Below are 18,369 nucleotides of genomic sequence, written 5' to 3'. Positions count from 1 at the left end.
GACAACATCCGACGCCCGTGAGTCACCGTAATTTCGGAAATACTTTACAGTGCTGTTCACAACATTATTCCTTGACTACAGCTATTTTTGAGGAATGATGGTGGACATATTGAGCATTTCCTGTAATGAACATCATCTTTGCTTTGCCATACTTTGTTATGCTAATTATTGCTATTCTGATCAAAAAAATGGCTCTGAGCACTATGGGACTCAACTGCTGAAGTCATTAGTCCCCTAGAACTTAGAACTAGTTAAACCTAACTAACCTAAGGACATTAAAAACATCCATGCCCGAGGCAGGATTCGAACCTGCGACCGTAGCGGTCTTGCGGTTCCAGACTGCAGCGCCTTTAACCGCACGGCCACTTCGGCCGGCTATTCTGATCAGATGGAGCGCCATCTGTCGGACATTTTTTGAAGTTTTGTATTTTTTCGTTCTAATAAAACTCCATGTCATTCCAAGCAATGAGTCAATTTCTACCTCTCTATCTACATTCTACCACGAATTATTCAATTTTCAAAGTTATACTGAGTTTCTGATCACCCGGTGCACTACTGGCTATTAAAATTGCTACACCATGAGGAAATGCATGCCATAAACGGGTATTCACTGAACAAACATATTATACTAGAACTGACATGTGATTACATTTTCACGCAATTTGGGTGCATAGATCCTGAGAAATCAGCACCCAGAACAACCACCTCTGACCGTAATAACGGTCTTGATACGCCTGGACATTGAGTTAAACAGAGCTTGGGCGGCGTGTACAGGTACAGCTGCCTATGCAGCTTCAACACGATATCCCAGTTCATCAAGAATGGTGACTGGCATACTGTGACGAGCCAGTTGCTCGGCCACCAATGACCACACGTTTCCAGTTGGTGAGAGATCTGGAAAATATGCTGGCTTGGGCAGCAGTCGAACATTTTCTGTATCCCGAAAGGCCCGTACAGAACCTGCAACATGAGGTCGTGCATTATCCTGCTGAAATGTAGGGTTTCGCAGGAATAGAGTAATGGGTAGAGCCACGGGTCGGAACACATTTGAAATGTAACGTACACTCTTCAAAGTGCCGTCAATGCGAACAAGAGATCACCGAGACGTGTAACCAATGGCACCCCATACCATCACGCCGGGTGATACGCCACTATGGCGATGACGCATACATGCTTCCAATGTGCGTTCACCGCTTGGTCTCCGAGCAGATAGTCCATGCTGCTGCAAACGTCGTCGAACTGTTCGTGCAGATGGTTGTTGTCTTGCAGACGTCCGCATCTGTTGACTCAGAGATCGAGACGTGGCTGCACGATCCGTTACAGCCAAGCGGATAAGTTGGCTGTCATCTCGACTTCTAGTGATACGTGGCCGTTGTCATCCAGCACGGTGTTCCGTATTACCCTTCTGAACCCAACGATTCGATATTCTGATAACAGTCATTGGATCTCGACCAACGCGAGCAGCAATGTCGTGATACGATAAACCCTGTAAGGTGTCAGGCAAATCCAACACCTTCCATGAAAACCCTGAGATGATAAGCAAATCCAGTAGTAGGTCACATAGCTCCGAATAAATCGTGACATTAAATTAACCAAAGTAATACGAGTAACGAGTGAGCAAATGGAATACCGCAGACTAACACAAGAATGCCTAAATGCATGTCATACCTTCCCACCGTGAGACAGACGCAGTTCTGAGGGGAGAAACGAGAACAGAAGCCGAGAGCAGAACCGTGTTAAGCTGCAAGGCCCTACGATTAGGGACGGACGAACACCCACGTCGCCAGCTAACTGCTAGGACCACACCACCCGCAAGTTTTAACGTGAGACTTTTTCGCGTCTCTGTTTCGTTAGGACCACCCCCCAGCCCATGTTAAAGGCCAGAGCCCTCCAGTAGAACAGTATAGATCTTACGATAACACAAAAAGGGCTACACCACCCGCAAGTTTTAGCGTGGAAACTTTTTCGCGTCTCTGTTACGTTAGGACCACCCTCCAGCCCATGTTAAAAGATAGAGCCCTCCAGAAGAACAGTATAGATCTTACGATAACGCTAGAAGGACCACACCTGGTGCATGTCTTAGCATGAGACTTTTTCGCTTCTCTGTTACGTTGCAAACTTTAAAAACATTGCCTCACCACGAAGAGTACAACGTTTCTCATTGGATAGACAGAATTTTTGTAGGCAGAGCTTAAGTTTAATGTTGAGACCGTGATTGGTGAGATGAAAACACAGCCAGATAGTTTTTTTAAACCAACTTCGGTAAATAGCAGTAAAGATAAGTTAGGAGAGAGTTGCTTACGAGACAGCGAGAAGAGAGTTGCTTCCGAGACAGTGAGGTGAGCGGAGCTGTGCTGCCCGCCGCCCCCTGACGAACACCGACAAGGTAATGAACGCACACGATGCCGCATTTTTGAGCGCATAAGGCTTCACTCAGAACTGCAGAAGTCTCATCTGTTACATCCCCTTTACGTAATACTAGTGTCGATCGTCAATTAAAGCTCATGGTTTTCACATTTGCCACTTGAAGTAAAAATCTGAAACGTGATGATTTTTCTGTTATATAGTTATTGAGAAGCCACATCAGCCACTGTAATTTACGACAAGTTAGATAAGTAATTTAAGATAATTGAGGGTCACTGTAGACCGTTTTGATAGTTTTCTCTTTTGTGAAACTTAATTTAAACCTAGATTATAGATGTGATATGGCATAGGTCATCCTTCGATCCACTGTAGAACTTGGAAACACATTCAGGGAATATTCGCTCACATTTTTGTTGAAAGCAGTTGGTTTTTACCATCCTGTATTAAAACATTTCCTTTTATCAATAGTGCAATTTATAAACCATGTTTTGTGAGTAGAATAAAATTTCCAATGGTAAACTTAACTGGTTTTTCGACGTTATTTTACCAGCTAACTAAAAATAGGAAAGCCTTGAACCCCTTCCACTAAATTTAGTTAGTATTAAGATTCTTTTACAGGGAGTGCAGTGGAGCTGACGCTGAAATCATTAAGTATTTGGTTATATCATCGCTAGTCTCACTGAACTCTTCTGAATTCTACATATCATGTGTGGTCTGGCGTCTCCTTACCAGCAACAGGTCCCAGGTTCAAACTATTCATTTCCCTATAAAACACCCTCAGAGCGTCGTTGCGCGAAAGTGGTAGGGAGACACGATGTAGAACAAACAGACACCACGCAGAATGTTTAGAACCCGAATAGCGATAAGTTACAATCCGACCTTCAACAAAGTCGGAAACGTGATGGTACGAATTTCTCCTCCTTACATGAGGCATCACAACAACGTTTCATCAGGCAACGCCAGTCAACTGCCGTTTCTCTATGAGCAATGGGTTGGAAACTTTCCTCATGTCAGCACGTCGCAGGTGTCGCCATCGGCGCCAACCTTGTGTGAATGCACTGAAGATCTAATCATTTGCATATCACAGTATCTTCTTCCTGTCGGTTAAGTTTCACGTCTGTAGCACGGCATCTTCGTGGTGTAGCAATTTTAATGGCCAGTAGTGTAGATATTCTGGGTGTAGCGAATCAACTTACATTAATAACAGCAAGTCTTCCCATACAGAATCTCTACCAGTTAAGTTCCTATCGTATTATGCTAATGCAAAAGCACCGTTTTTAAAAATCATGTAAAACCGCTAATTAGACCAAACATCTTTGTATAAGAACTGGAAAGCTGTACAGGTCATACCAATATACAAGAAAGTAAATAGAAGCAATCCGCTAAATTATATCCTATATCACCTATATCAGTTTTCATTGTGATTTTGGAACATACGTTCTCTTCGAACATTATTAAATGCGTCGAACTAAACGCCTATTGATTCGTAGCACGGATCCACAAAATACCGCTCTTACGAAACACGACTGGTCCTTCATTAAAGTGAAAAACCTTGACCTCGCACCTCGCTCTTCGGACGACACCAAACTCCTTACTTCTGCGAACAAATTTATAAAGTTACTCACATAGAAATGAAATTACTCGCTGGAACTTCTCAAAAATCTGCAAGTTAAATTAACCACTATTTCAAAGTGAACGTTCAAACCTATAAATTAACTTTCTCGTAACAAACTAACTGCGTAACTAGTTTGTTATTATACTTAACACTAAACATGAATTGGCAGACGTAACTTTTGGTTTACTAAACAGTCTCACTGAAATAAAATGAGATGAAGGACGCAATGAACAATCAAGTGATGATAAGGCGCATTGCTATATATCAAGCTGTATATTACCAACCAGTACATCATCACATAACTTTACCGGACTTAGGATGCATTTAATGACGAAAATCAGTATAGGAATTCTTGCCTATAAACAGTACTGCAGTCGTAAGTATAATACAGATAAGATGTTACAGCATCTTCACCCCTCGTTTTGTATTGATGTGCGAACCTCGCCGTATTGTGTCCTTGAAGCGGTACCTTTGGTGCATGCTATTACAACACAGATCTTTCCTAGTTATATCTCGTATCCAAAGCTATAGTTTCAAGGAGACGACTTATTATTGTCAACAGGTGCTAAATCGTCGCTTTCTTCCAAAGATTGCATCGTTCACATGCACAAGTATTAACTTTACGCTCAAAAATTTATCCCTCAGATGCCAGAAAGTGACAGGTCTTGTTCGCCGTGCAGTACCGTCAGAGAAAAGGTGGCAAGGTGAAAGGCGTTGGGCTTCCCCTACTTCTGTGACTCAAGACTACACTCCTAACTTTACAATAAGATTCTTTGCTTAGGACGACAACAGACATTTACAAATTGCATTAATGAAAACAATCTATACTAGTATATAAAGAGAAATCGTTCTTTAACGCTGTTTCCAAGAATGTCACCAATTTCTTCAACTTATTTCAGATTATTACACGATACTCTAATGACCTTTCAGACAGACAAAGGTTATTTTTTAAGAATGTATAATACGAGAATACACATACAATATATAAAGAGGAAACGTTGCTACCTAAAATCCCGAGAAGTTATGGCCGACTTGGTTCTAATTTTTACACAATAATTTGATGAACATTCGGATGGACATGGTCTGTATATTTTCTTGATACTTACGATGTACAGGTTGTTTCTGTCAGAGGGAGCAAAAATGTATAGGACATAAAGGATAAACCACCAAATAATTTGAGCTAGGGAACCAAGGGTCGGAGATTTCAGATAAAGGAGATGATAGGAATAAAGTCGCATTACGTCGATTTGTTTATTTAAATTACTTACAGTTAACTGCTGTATCTCAGAATATGTGCTTAAACTGACGGCCGTCACCCTCAATCCAAACATATCATCGGCGAACAAGGTCCTGACGCACCCTGACAAATATGCCTGATGCGTTTAGAAACACATCACAGGGAGCTACAGTTGTGGCAACTAATTCCGTCTCCGTATCACTGGAGTCTCATACATAAGTGACTTTAGATATCCCCATATGGCCGTGCGGTTAAAGGCGCTGCAGTCTGGAACCGCAAGACCGCTACGGTCGCAGGTTCGAATCCTGCCTCGGGCATGGATGTTTGTGATGTCCTTAGGTTAGTTAGGTTTAACTAGTTCTAAGTTCTATGGGACTAATGACCTCAGCAGTTGAGTCCCATAGTGCTCAGAGCCATATCCCCATAGGAAATATGTGACTGCAACACGATGGTTGTCCAGCTCACTCGTCCCGTGTTTTGCAACGCAAATACTAAATGAGAACTTTCCTGGAAGTTGAATAGGGACTGTGAGGTCCGCTGATTTGACTTCTCTCGATTTTTTCTTTGGGGAGCATGCAAAGACGCAGTTTACGGCGAAGCCCTAAGTACACTAGATGATATGTGTCGTCTATTAACCAGTACATACTCTATCATATCATCCATTATAATTACATCTGTTTATCATTCTTTCGAAAGGCTATTGCAAATGTGCCTTTCAGTTCATCGTCAACAGTGTGAACACACGCTTAAGTAAAGGATCAAGTTATTTTTCTGTTGGTTACCAAGCCATTGTCAGCAAATTCTTTATTTCATTCACGTGTGTACGAAATTGCACTGCAATGTCAAATAAGCCGACAGCGTGTAATGCTCGTAGCTGGTAACATTGTCATTGAGCACTTACGTTCAGCATGAAACGACGTTTCATTGCGACAAATGTTTATTTTGCGGTGTACAAGTGATCACGAAAATACTGATTAATAAAATTTTTAGTTCAACTAATATATGACATACGATACCATTTAGAGGAGTGTAGGTAGAGACAGTTGTCCGTCAGCATATATTTTACCTCTAAGAACCACACAGCCACGTAAAGGAGAAGAGAGGTCTAATCTTCTTTGTATTAACCGTAGTTGCGTTTGGCAGCATGGAACACCTCTAAAGCTTTTTAAGCATGAACAGTCGAGTTCTCTGTTTCAGCTCACGTAAATCTGGGAGATCACAAAAATGTAAAATGGTCTTCCTAAGCCCTTTGTGGTACGCTACATTCTACACTATTTCGCATTTACATACACAACATTCGTAGGTAAACCTGCATCTCGATCGTAAACTGTTTTAAGTGGAAATAAAACTTTGTTCGGGTAGCGTAGGTCTACTTTAAGGTATATAACTACGCACCATGACCCGAAACGCCTGCTTGGCAGTGTTTGCACCGCAAATACTGTGCTCTCATATTCTGGGCCATTTCTGAAATTTTTTAAGCCAGGTTTGAACGTCAACACTAACAAACATTATATCACTGTGACAGCCTTCTCAAGAGCTATCGAATTCAATTATAAAATGTATATGGTTCCATTTTTAAAATAAGGGCTTACTTCAATTTATCGGTTGATACCAGCGGCAAGAACATTAACCAAAGGGCAACCTACGTCCTCTCGGCGTTCTAACAGCTGCCGCAAGCTACTTTTCGAAATGTTTAATAGTTCACGAAACGAAAGGGGTATTACCCCTTACGTCACTCCCCCTGTGTATGTGACATGTAGAAGGGAAATGTTGCTATAAAAAATGTCGAAAACTCTTGACACCTTTACTTCAATTTCTTACACGATACTCAACCTAACATTTGGACAGACACAGGCTATATATTTTTAAATACATATAATATATAAAGGTGTATGTAACGTATAACAGGGATACGTTGTTACAAAAAAACTCGAAAAGTCCTTGACCCATAATTTTCAAATATATAAAAGATACTCAAATGAACATTCGTTTGTACATAAATTGTATATTTTTATATATAATATATAAAAGCAAATGTAACGATAAATGAAAAACATTGTTACCAACAATATGGAAAAGTTCTTGACGGATTTATTTCAGATTTATACTGATACTCTGAAACGTCCCCTTAGAAAACTTAATGAATTACTGTGCTGATAAACCTCTTATATTATTTGATTTTCAAACAGCTAAGCAGAACTGAACGTACTCAGACATTTTGCTCTTTATCTATTCTGATCAACACTAAATTGACACACAATATTTTTAGGGCAACTCAGTCTTACTTTCAATAATCCCTACAAAAGAATGGCCCTGACTAACATTAACCTATACCTTTCACAAATCACTTACCTCACAAAAATCCTCGTTACTCGAACTACTGCAATACAGCGAGCGCCACTACTGCCAGCTAAATAAAAGATTCAAACTACTGAAGGCACTAACTACTGATAGGCGTAGTTAGCAAATGAAAGATTTTGATAGAGAACAAACAATGTATTTATCTTAATAGTGTTCAAAAGTCATAATATATATATAGCAGTTCGTGACATCCAGTCTTACAAATTTACTGTCTCTGATGGACACACGTCCAGATCATCCGCTCTAAAAACTCCGCCATCTCTCTCCCCACATCCACCACTGCTGGCGGCTCACCTCCAACTGCGCAACGCTATGCGCTGTTCACATCCAACAGCCCACTACAGTAGAGAATATTTCAACAGTGCCAACCAGCCATAGATTGCACACAGCACAGCCAGTGATTTTCATACAGAGCGCTACGTGGCGTGGCCAACATAAAAACCTAAACAGCCTACTTACAACTCTAACGAGCATTTGGATCAACATAGACTATATATTTTTAATATACATAATATATAAATATTCATGTGTAATGTATAAAGGGGAAACATTGTTAACAAAAATCTCGAAAAGTTCTATATCAATGTACATTTTGACACGATACGGTAACAAACATTCAGGTAAACATACGCTATATATACTGGGTGATCAAAAAGTCATTATAAATTTGAAAACTTAATAAACCACGGAATAATGTAGATAGAGAGGTAAAAATTGACACACGTGCTTGGAATAAAATGGGGTTTTATTAGAACAACAACAACAAAAAAATACAAAGTTCACAAAATGTCCAACAGATGCGCCTCGTTTAGTGATGATCGTGTGCTCAGCCGCCACTTTCGTCATGCTTGGCCTCCCAGGTCCCCAGACCTCAGTCTGTGGGATTATTGGCTTTGGAGTTACCTGAAGTCGCAAGTGTATCGTGATCGACCGACATCTCTAGTGATGCTGAAAGACAATATCCGACGCCAATGCCTCACCATAACTCCGGACATGCTTTACAGTGCTGTTCACAACATTATTCCTCGAATACAGCTATTGTTGAGGAATGATGGTGGGCATATTGACCATTTCCTGTAAAGAACATCATCTTTGCTTTGTCTTACTTTGTTATGCTAATTATTGCTATTCTGATCAGATGAAGAGCCATCTGTCGGACATTTTTTGACCTTTTGTATTTTTTGGTTCTAATAAAACCCCATGTCATTCCAAGCATGTGTGTCAGTTTGTACCTCTCTATCTACATTATTCCGTGATTTATTCAGTTTTCAAATTTATACTGACTTTTTGATCACCCGGTATTTTCAAATGGTTATGTAAAGGTTTTCTCTTAAAACTGAATGTCACAAAGAAAATACTATGCTGTGAAAATGTGCGTGATTTTTTTTCTTTCTTGCATTCAGTTTGAACTACGCGAGGAAGATATGTGTGGTTATTGCACGCTGACGTCGGACATGGACGGTGGTCACATTTATGTAACTGGATCCTTTAATAAGAGGGGAATATTAATCAAGTCTAATTCTAAGTCAAGGACTAGGGGTAGCGTCTTTGATTAGTAATCGAAACGTCCTCGGCCCCAGAATCGAAACCCACCACCGCTTGCATTGCGATTAATAATCAGCATTGGCAGACGAAGACTTCCGACATTAGAGGTCGCTCTCATCTTGCCAATGGCCTTTTCAAAGAGAGTGGAGGAGCGAACAGAGGCTCAGTGCATTCTCTTGTAATTGGGACGGGAAACTGCCAATAAAGGCGGAAGAGTCAGCAATGATCGATGGCATGAGGCTGTAGAAGGCAATGGAAACCACTGCATTAAAGACACATAATATGATATGTAGCCTGTAAGGGAAAAAGCGTCACCATTATCTCTCCGTTTGCGAAAGATTCTGGAATAGTCCCCCATTCGAACTTCCGGGTGGTGTCTGCCAGTGGGGAGTGACCATGAGAAAAAGTTTGAATAACCAACGAAAGGATAAAGTACTACTAGTCGGGGTGTTGAATGTCAGAATCTTGAACGTGGTAGGGTAGCTATAAAATCTGAAAAGGGAAATGCAAAGGTTCAGTCTAAATATGGCAGAAGTCAGAGAAGTGAAATGGAAAAGAGACAAGGATTTCTGGTTAGATAAGTACAAGGTAATATCAACAGTAGCCGAAAATGGTATAACGGGAGTAGGATTCCATATGAATAGGAAGGTAGGGCAGAGAGTGAGTTTCTGTGAATAGCTCAGTGACAGTGTTGTTCTTATCAGAATCGAAAGCAAACAAACATTAACTACGAGTTCATGTACAGCCGCAGACGTCGCAGGCTGAAGATGAAGAGATACGGAGAATATATGAGGATACTGAATCGGTAATACAGTACGTGAAGGGAGATGAAAATCTAATAGACATGGGGGCCTCAAATGCAGTCGAAGGGGAAGGCGTAGAACAAAATATTACGGGAGAGTATGAGCTTGGAACAAAGAATGAGACAGGAGAAAGACTAACAGAGTTCTTTAATAAACGTCAGCTCGTAATAGTGATTGCTCTCTTCATGCATCAAAAGCAATGACGAGATATGCTTTAACTTCTCTAAGGCTATAGATAACGGCAATAAGGATCAGCTCAGTAGGCAGAGCAGGAAAAGAGAAGTGGACCTCTCTGAAATGGCTAATCACAGAAGTTGGAAACAGAAACATAGGTACATGGAAGATAACTGCGAAGAAATCACGGGTAATAGAATAAATACGTCAGTTGATCGATGAAAGAAGGGAGCACAAAAATGTTGAGGAGATTCAGGAATACAGAAACACAAGTCGCTGAGCAATGAAATAAATTGGAAGCGTGGGGAAGCTAAGACATAATGGTTGCATCAAAAATGTAAAGAAGTGGAAACAAAACGACTATTCACGTTGGTGTATGAGTCTGGCGACATACCATCTGACTTTCGGAAAAATATCATCCACACGATTCCAAGACTGCAAGTGCTGGCAAATGCGAGAATTATCGCACAATCAACTTAACAGCTCCTGTATCCAAGTTTCTGACAAGAATAATATACAGAAGAATGGAAAAGCAAACAGGATGTGTTAGATGACCGTCAGTTTGGCTTTAGGAAAGGTAAAGGCACCAGACAGGTAATTCTGACGTTGCGGTTGATAATGGAATTAAGATCAAAGAAAAATCCACACACATTGATAGGATTTGTCGACCTGGAAAATACGTTCCACAACGTTAAATTGTGTAAGATGTTAGAAATTTTGAGAAAAATAGGAGTCTTCTATAGGGAGAGACGAGTAGTATACAACATGTACAAGGGCCAAGAGGGAATAATAAGACTGAACGATTAAAAGGATGCTCTCGCATTAAAAAGAGTGTAAGACAGGGATGTAGTCTCTCGCACCTACCGTTCAATCTGTACATCGAAGAAGCAATGATATAATAGAAAAGTTCAGGTGTGGATTTAAACTTCAAGGTGAGAGAATATCAATGACAGAATTCGCTGATGACATTGCTATCCCGTTTGGAAGTGAGGAGTTGGTTCAAATGGCTCTGAGCACTATGGGACTTAACTTCTGAGGTCATCAGTCCCCTAGAAGTTTGAACTACTTAAACCTAACCAACCTAAGGACATCACACACATCCATGCCCGAGGCAGGATTCGAACCTGCGACCGTAGCGGTCGCGCAGTTCCAGAGTGTAGCGCCTAGAACCGCTCGGCAAGTGAGGAGTAATTACATGATCTGCTGATTGGAATGAGCAATCTAACGAGTACAGAATATGGACTAAGAGTAAATCGAGGAAAGACGAAAGTAATTAGAAGTAGCAGAAATGAGAACAGCGAGAAACTTAACATCAGCGTTGCCGGTCACGAAGTAGATGAAGTTAAGGAATTCTGCTACTTAGGCCGCAAATTAACCAATAACGGAAGGAGCAAGGAAGACATCAGAATCAAACTAGCACTGACAAAAATGACATTTCTTGCCAATACAAGTCTACTAGTATCAATCATAAGCCTTAACCTGAGGAAAAAATTACTGTGTACGTTTGGAGCACAGCATAGTATGGTAGTGAGACATGGATTCTGGAAAAGCCGGAACAGAATAGAATCGAAGCATATGATATGTGGTGGTACAGGCGAATGTTGGAAATTAGGTGGACTGATAAGGTGAGAAATGAGGAGGTTCTGTGCTCAATTGCAGTGGAGTGGAATACGCGGAAAACACTCGTTAAGAAAAAGGTGAGGATGATAGGAGTCTGTTAAGACATCAGGGAACAGCTTCCATGCTCCTGGTGGACGGGGGAGGGGGGAGGGGGGGAGGGTTGTAGAGGCTAAAAACTGTAGACGAAGACAAAGTTTGGCATACATCCAGAAAATAATTGAGGATGTTGGTAGCAAGTGCTACTCTGAGATGAAGAGGTTGGCACAGGCGAGGAATTCCTGGCGGGCCGCATGAAACCAGTTACAAGACTGATGACTCAAAAAAAAAAGTTCAACTTACGTTCCATTAGGAATGTGGAACGCACTCAGCGACGATGTTATGACTTTCAAAATGATGGAGCACAGCAGTCAGTCGTCCTTGCCTTACAGACCTTATTAAATTAAATCTGGATTTCGGCTAGTAACTAGCCATGATTAATGCAGAATGTCAGAGTCTTAATACATGTACGTCAGTCTTCTGTTGGTCGGGCTCCTGTCACAGTTCATTCAAGAATAGTCTTACTATCCGAAGTTAAGATATGCTTTAATAAAGCCTGAAACGAAGGGTGACTGATTGCTATGCTCCATCATTTTGAAAGTGGGGTATTCCTTTTCTTCAGGTTGACTGGGTATCCGTTACTCACCGCACCATTAATTAAATGTGAAGATGATTTAATGGTAGAGCAGTTATTTGGTTATGCCGACGTTCCATCGTAATATTCTCACCGATGTTATACAGTATGAACTATGAGGCTATCTTTTGCATACCGCTGGAGTAATTTTCCATAGTGATTTAGTTATATTCTACCTAGTTGTTGTAATAGTCTGGCTCTGAATAACGGTTTCTTCGAGAGTATTTATTCCTAGTAGCACAAAAATCCAAGCCACTGATTCGAAAGATCTATTCATTAGACCAGCAAGGTACTGTGATACGTAACTGCTTTCTTGGTGTCCCTCAAAGTAGACTGTCATTAATCCTAAGACGCTGGTGTGCAAGAACTATGGGCAAATGTAAATGTCGGATGATATGTCATTTCCAATTAACATAGCTGGAGGCAACTTTCATCACGCATACAAAGAAATGCTTCAGTTTAATATATAAGGCAACTGAAATAAATATTTTTATACAAACCTCATTATTCACCGCGATTTATGATGGTCCAATCGATATTACAATAGAGTGTGTGATTACACAGATGGCAATGCAAGCTCTGACACGTGCTCTGTTCTCATACTGGCAACAAGGGTGGCAAGGATTTCTTGTGTTGGGGCGTTCCATTTCTCTACCAGTGAGGCTGGCAGTTGCTGCTGGATGGTCGTTGGTACAAGAGGACATGCTTCTGTAAGTCTTTCCAACGCTTACCATACGTGTCATATGGTATTTGAGTCGGGATAACGGATAGGCCAGTTCATTCGTTCCAAGAGCACGTCCCCTGTGCTGTTGGATTTCGATATGGTCGCGCATTGTCATAAAAATGAAATCAGAGCCGAGTGCACATGTGAGAAGAAACACATGGGGGGGGGGGGGGGGGAGTATAGTGTCACCATAACGTTGACCGATGATTTTTTTTTGAGGGGAGGGAGAGAGGGGGTGAGGGAGGGTCTTCCTTGTTTGATGCAGCCAGCCACGAATATCTCTGATGCGCCAAACTCTTCAGCGCAGAGTAGCATTTGAAACTTCAGTTCTCAATTATTTATTCAATGTATTCGAATATCTTCCCTCTTCGAAAGGTTTTAACCTCCACAGTTCCCTTTAGTACAATGGAAGCTATTCCCTGATGTCTTCACACACCTCCTATCGCGCCGCACCTTTTCTTGTCAGTATTATCAGTATGCACGTTCCTTCGCCGATTCTACGGAAATTCCGCATTCCTTATTTCATCAGTCCACCTAATTTTTAACATCCTTCTGTATCATCACATCTCAGATTCTTAGATTTTTTTTCACTTCCAGTTTTCCCTCAGTCCGTATTTCACTACCATACACCGCTGTGCTCCACATAACCTTTCTTAGCAATTTCTTTCTCAAATCCTCTGTTTGATTATAGTAGGCTTTTTACCAAGAATGCCTATTCTAATTTACTATTCATGTCTTCTTGTTTTGTCCGTCAAGGATTATTCTGCTTCCAAGATACCAGAATTCCATAATTTCGTCAATTTAGTGATCGCCGATTTTAATGTGAGGTTTTCCACCATTCTCGTTTCTGCAACTTGTCGGTAAACTTGTTCTTTAATTTGTCCTAAGTCCACATTCCACACTCATTGGACTGTTCATTCCACTCAGCTGATTGTGTAAATCTTCTTCACTTTCACTGATGTCGTGATGAAATACAGAGCCCACGTTTATTTTGCTGCCTAGGTAGCAGAATTTCTTAACTTCATCTGTAAGCAGGCTGTTTAGGTTTTTATGTTGGTAACGCCACTTAGCGCTCTGCCTGACAATCACTGACTGTGCTGTGTGCAGTCTGTGGCTGGTTTGCATTGTTGGAATATTTGCTATTGTAGTGTTGGGCAGTTGGATGTGAACAGCGCATGAATATTATTAAGATAAATACATTGTTTGTTCTCCATCAAAATCTTTTATTTGTTGATTAAGCCTATCAGTGTTAGTGTCTTCCGTAGTTAGAATCTTTCATTTAGCTGGCAGTATTGGCTCCCGCTGTATTGCAGTAGTTAAAGTAACGAAGATTTTTGTGAGGTAAGTGATTCATGAAAGGCATAGGTTATTGTCAGTCAGGGCCATTCTTTTGTAGGGATTACTGAAAGTCAGTTAGCGTTGCGCTAAAAATATTGTGTGTCAGTTCATTGATTATCAGAATAAGTAAAGAGAGATATGTCTGAGCTCAGGCCACACGGGATTAGCCTAGCGGTCTAAGGTGCTGCAGTCATGGACTGTGCGGCTGATCCCAGCAGAAGTTCGAGTCCTCCCTCGGGCATGGGTGTGTGTGTTTGTCCTTAGGATAATTTATGTTAACTAGTGTGTAAGCTTATGGACTGATGACCTAGGCAGTTAAGTCCTATAAGATTTCACACATATTTGAACATTTTTGTTTTGCTCAGCTGTTTGAAAATCAAATAACATAGAGGTTTTCCAGCACAGTAATTCATAATTTTTCTATGGGGACGTTACATATGTCGACCCTTAGCCAAGGATACCTCACTGTAATCTTCCGATTTTTTCTTGTAATTTGTGTAATTAGTGTATCTATTGTTTATTGCTAGCACGTAATTGTAGAGAGAATCTTCTTTGTAGTTGTAGTTTTTCATTGTTGTACAGTAAAACAGTGTGGCCTGCATGTAGATTTGCATCAAGTATTTCACAGCTGCGCTTGCAATTAACTAGATATTATTTTCAGTGCTAATGTTAATGTGTTTTCTTGTTTTTGCTCTTCAAATTGTGCTTTTCTTGTTATTGTGTGAAATACGTGATAATTATGGCGTGTGAAAAACTTAACACTAGGCTCCTAAGTAAATTGAGAAATGATAGTGACCACGAGCGTAGCTTATCAGTATCACCGTGTAATTAATTAAGAGACATTAATAGTAGTAATTTGGTTCCAGAATGAGATTTTCACTCTGCAGCGGAGTGTGCGCTGATATGAAACTTCTTGGCAGATTAAAACTGTGTGCCGAACCGAGACGCGAACTCGTGACCTTTGCCTTTCGCGGGAAAGTGCTCTATCAACTGACCTACCCAAGCACGTACTGGCAGAAGTACAGCTGTGAGGAGGGGGCGTGAGTCGTGCTTGGGTAGCTCAGTTGGTAGAGCTCTTGCCCGCGAAAGTGAAAGGTCCCGAATTCGAGTCTCGGTCCAGCACACAGTTTTAATCTGCCAGGAAGTTCTAGTGATTTGGTAACTATGCATAGGGAAATGTAGCGGGCGGCAAATAATGGTGTATACAGTGAAACAATTAGTGAACAGGGAAGCATTATCGATCGACCGGTCGGCAACAGCTCGCCTCAGGAATCCGAAGTGACAGGACAAAATTTTGCAAATTCTGTAGATTCGGGTTTTGCGTCCTCACCTTTTTCTCAATTAAGTCAAGACGCATCTTCTGCTTTTCAAAATACGAATGTTGCCGGTGCAAATGCACTGTCGAAAAGCATAGAGGAACTGATTCCAGACACTAACACATTATTATTGCAATTAAAGCAACAAACGAAACAAAATCAAAGACACAATGGAACAACAGCAGAGACAAACACAGCAACAGTTTCAAACGTTAGACACCACGCTTGAAGAAACACCTGGAAGTTTAACTGTTCAGTTACTTAAAGTCTGTAATGACGTAAAAACACAAATTTCTGAGTATTTCCAACCTATTTTTTGGCGTCATGAAAATGCATTACAGAATCACGAAGTATTCATGAAACAACTGCAAACTAGTGTTCATGAAAATCACTACACCTTGCAAGCTAAAATTGACTCAGTTGCATCTACCGATTCGATTACGCAACTTGCAAAAACCCAGGAAAACTTAAAGGCACAGTAGATACGATTTCAACACAGATGGACACTCTGAAACTTGGTTCAGAAAAACACACTGAAGAAATCAGTTCATTATCGGAGAGAATAGCCGAACTTTCGGAACAGTTCACTAACATATCTACAGAAGTAGATGATGATCTGAATGACACAAGACCCGTAGCCTTCACTGACTCGGAATAGTATGAACAAATTAAGAAATTTAAACAAAATCAAAATCAAATTAATTCGCAGCACAAAAGAGAAATCCGGGAAGTACAAGATCAGTTGGCACAAGTAATACAAGAATTATATATTTCAGAGGACACTTGCGCTCCAACACGGGAAGAGGGACTTACAAATTCGGAAAAGTCACAAAATAACAACACAGCGCATTTCGGAAATTATGAAAGAAATTGGCAAGGTGCACCGAATTTTGAGATGGAACCACCGACACGACGTAACAATGATCGATATGCGACTCGCCGACACGATGACTTTGACTATAAGCTGTTCATTACCACACGTAAATTCAAAACATTTAAGAAGTCTGGCAACGACATTCATCCCCAAGCGTGACTTCATGAATTTTCTCATTGTTTTCCTCCCAACCAGAGAATGAACCAGCTGTAAGTATGCGATCGGTCATTCACGATTGTCACAGTGAAGCAGAATTTTATCATGCCTTCCTCTCATTGTATTGGTTTCAAGCTACTCAAGACCGAGTAAAACATTGCATCATAAAGATGAAAGATTTCAAACAATCTGAATTTTCCAGTCTTGTCAATTATTTTCACGACATGTTGCATAAGAATTAGTATCTGTCAAACCCATACAGCCCCTCAGAACTCATCTGTATTCGCTTAATCAAATTGCCTGAACATTTACGACATATTATTTTGGCAGGACGTTGCAAAGACCCCATTGAAGCATTTCAGGGACTGTTACAAGAATTGGAAATTGACACTGACAATCGCGGGACGCGAAAACAGGAACACAAAAGTTACAGTTCACATCCGTCACAATTCCACGATGACAGAAATAATAACTGGACACGACAAGGCTATCCTTACAAAGCAAATCGTGACCAAAACAGACACCACCCATATGACAACTGTTGGCAGAGTAGTAGTAATTACAGGGAAAGATCACCTCTCGGCAGTAATGGCTGTGACAGAGACAAACAGAGAATCAGACAATATGGGAACCAAAATAATTATTATCAAGGTAGACAGAATAACTTCAGACGCAACGGTCCACCGTGTAGTTACGATTACGGGAGAAATTCTCCACCCCATGATCGACAAAAAAGAAACTATGGAAACTACCGACATAACGACAGACCTGGAGGGATTCAAACAGGGCAGGGCCCTCTCGACAAGGTGAATTTGTAGAAGTTATATTTCCAAATCCCAATAACGACGCGTGCCAACAAAGAGACAGTAGGCAATGACCCACACCGCTGGCAGCCACAAAACATACTTATGAAGCTGACGACGTAGCTGCCGTGGGTGGTAATTACGTAAAAATGGAAGACATTAGAGATATCTTACTCCAGGAACACGATGTAAAACATAATAACATTGCATATTCTATGATTCACATTACAGTAAATGACGTAAAATTTACGACAGTACTTGATTCCGCCAGTCCCATTTCAGTAATTTGTGAAAAAGGTTCTGGCAGTCCCATTTCAATAATTAGTGAAAAAGCCTTTAGCAAATGCAACAAATCGAACAATTTCCCCACATTTCCGTTACGTAAGATTAAATTACAAGGTGCGCTCTTTGGAAAAAGTGAAGATGTACACCAACAAACCAACTTAGAATTCTTTTTTCAAAGCAACAGTTTCTCTATGAACTTTCTTACCGTTGCATTATTGTCAACAGAAATTATATTGGGAGTAGACTTTTTGAATGAATACAAAGCAATCTTAAACTCTCACGATGCTAAAATAAGTTTAGAGAAAGAAGGTAAGTCAGCAGCCTAGAAATCTGACGACTGACTCTCAAACCATGACGAGGAAATTAATCGGCTTTACCTCCTGTTAGACAACAGTTCGGAATTTTCGGCGGAACTTGACACTAAGAGTCACTCTGCAAGTACTGACAGGGATTGCGTATTTGATACTAATGAATTAATTCAGAA

Source organism: Schistocerca americana, chromosome 4 (genome assembly GCF_021461395.2).
Source record: "Schistocerca americana isolate TAMUIC-IGC-003095 chromosome 4, iqSchAmer2.1, whole genome shotgun sequence".
Taxonomy (NCBI): domain Eukaryota; kingdom Metazoa; phylum Arthropoda; class Insecta; order Orthoptera; family Acrididae; genus Schistocerca; species Schistocerca americana.
The sequence above is the reverse complement of the archived record's forward strand: the minus strand, read 5'-3'. Positions refer to the sequence as shown.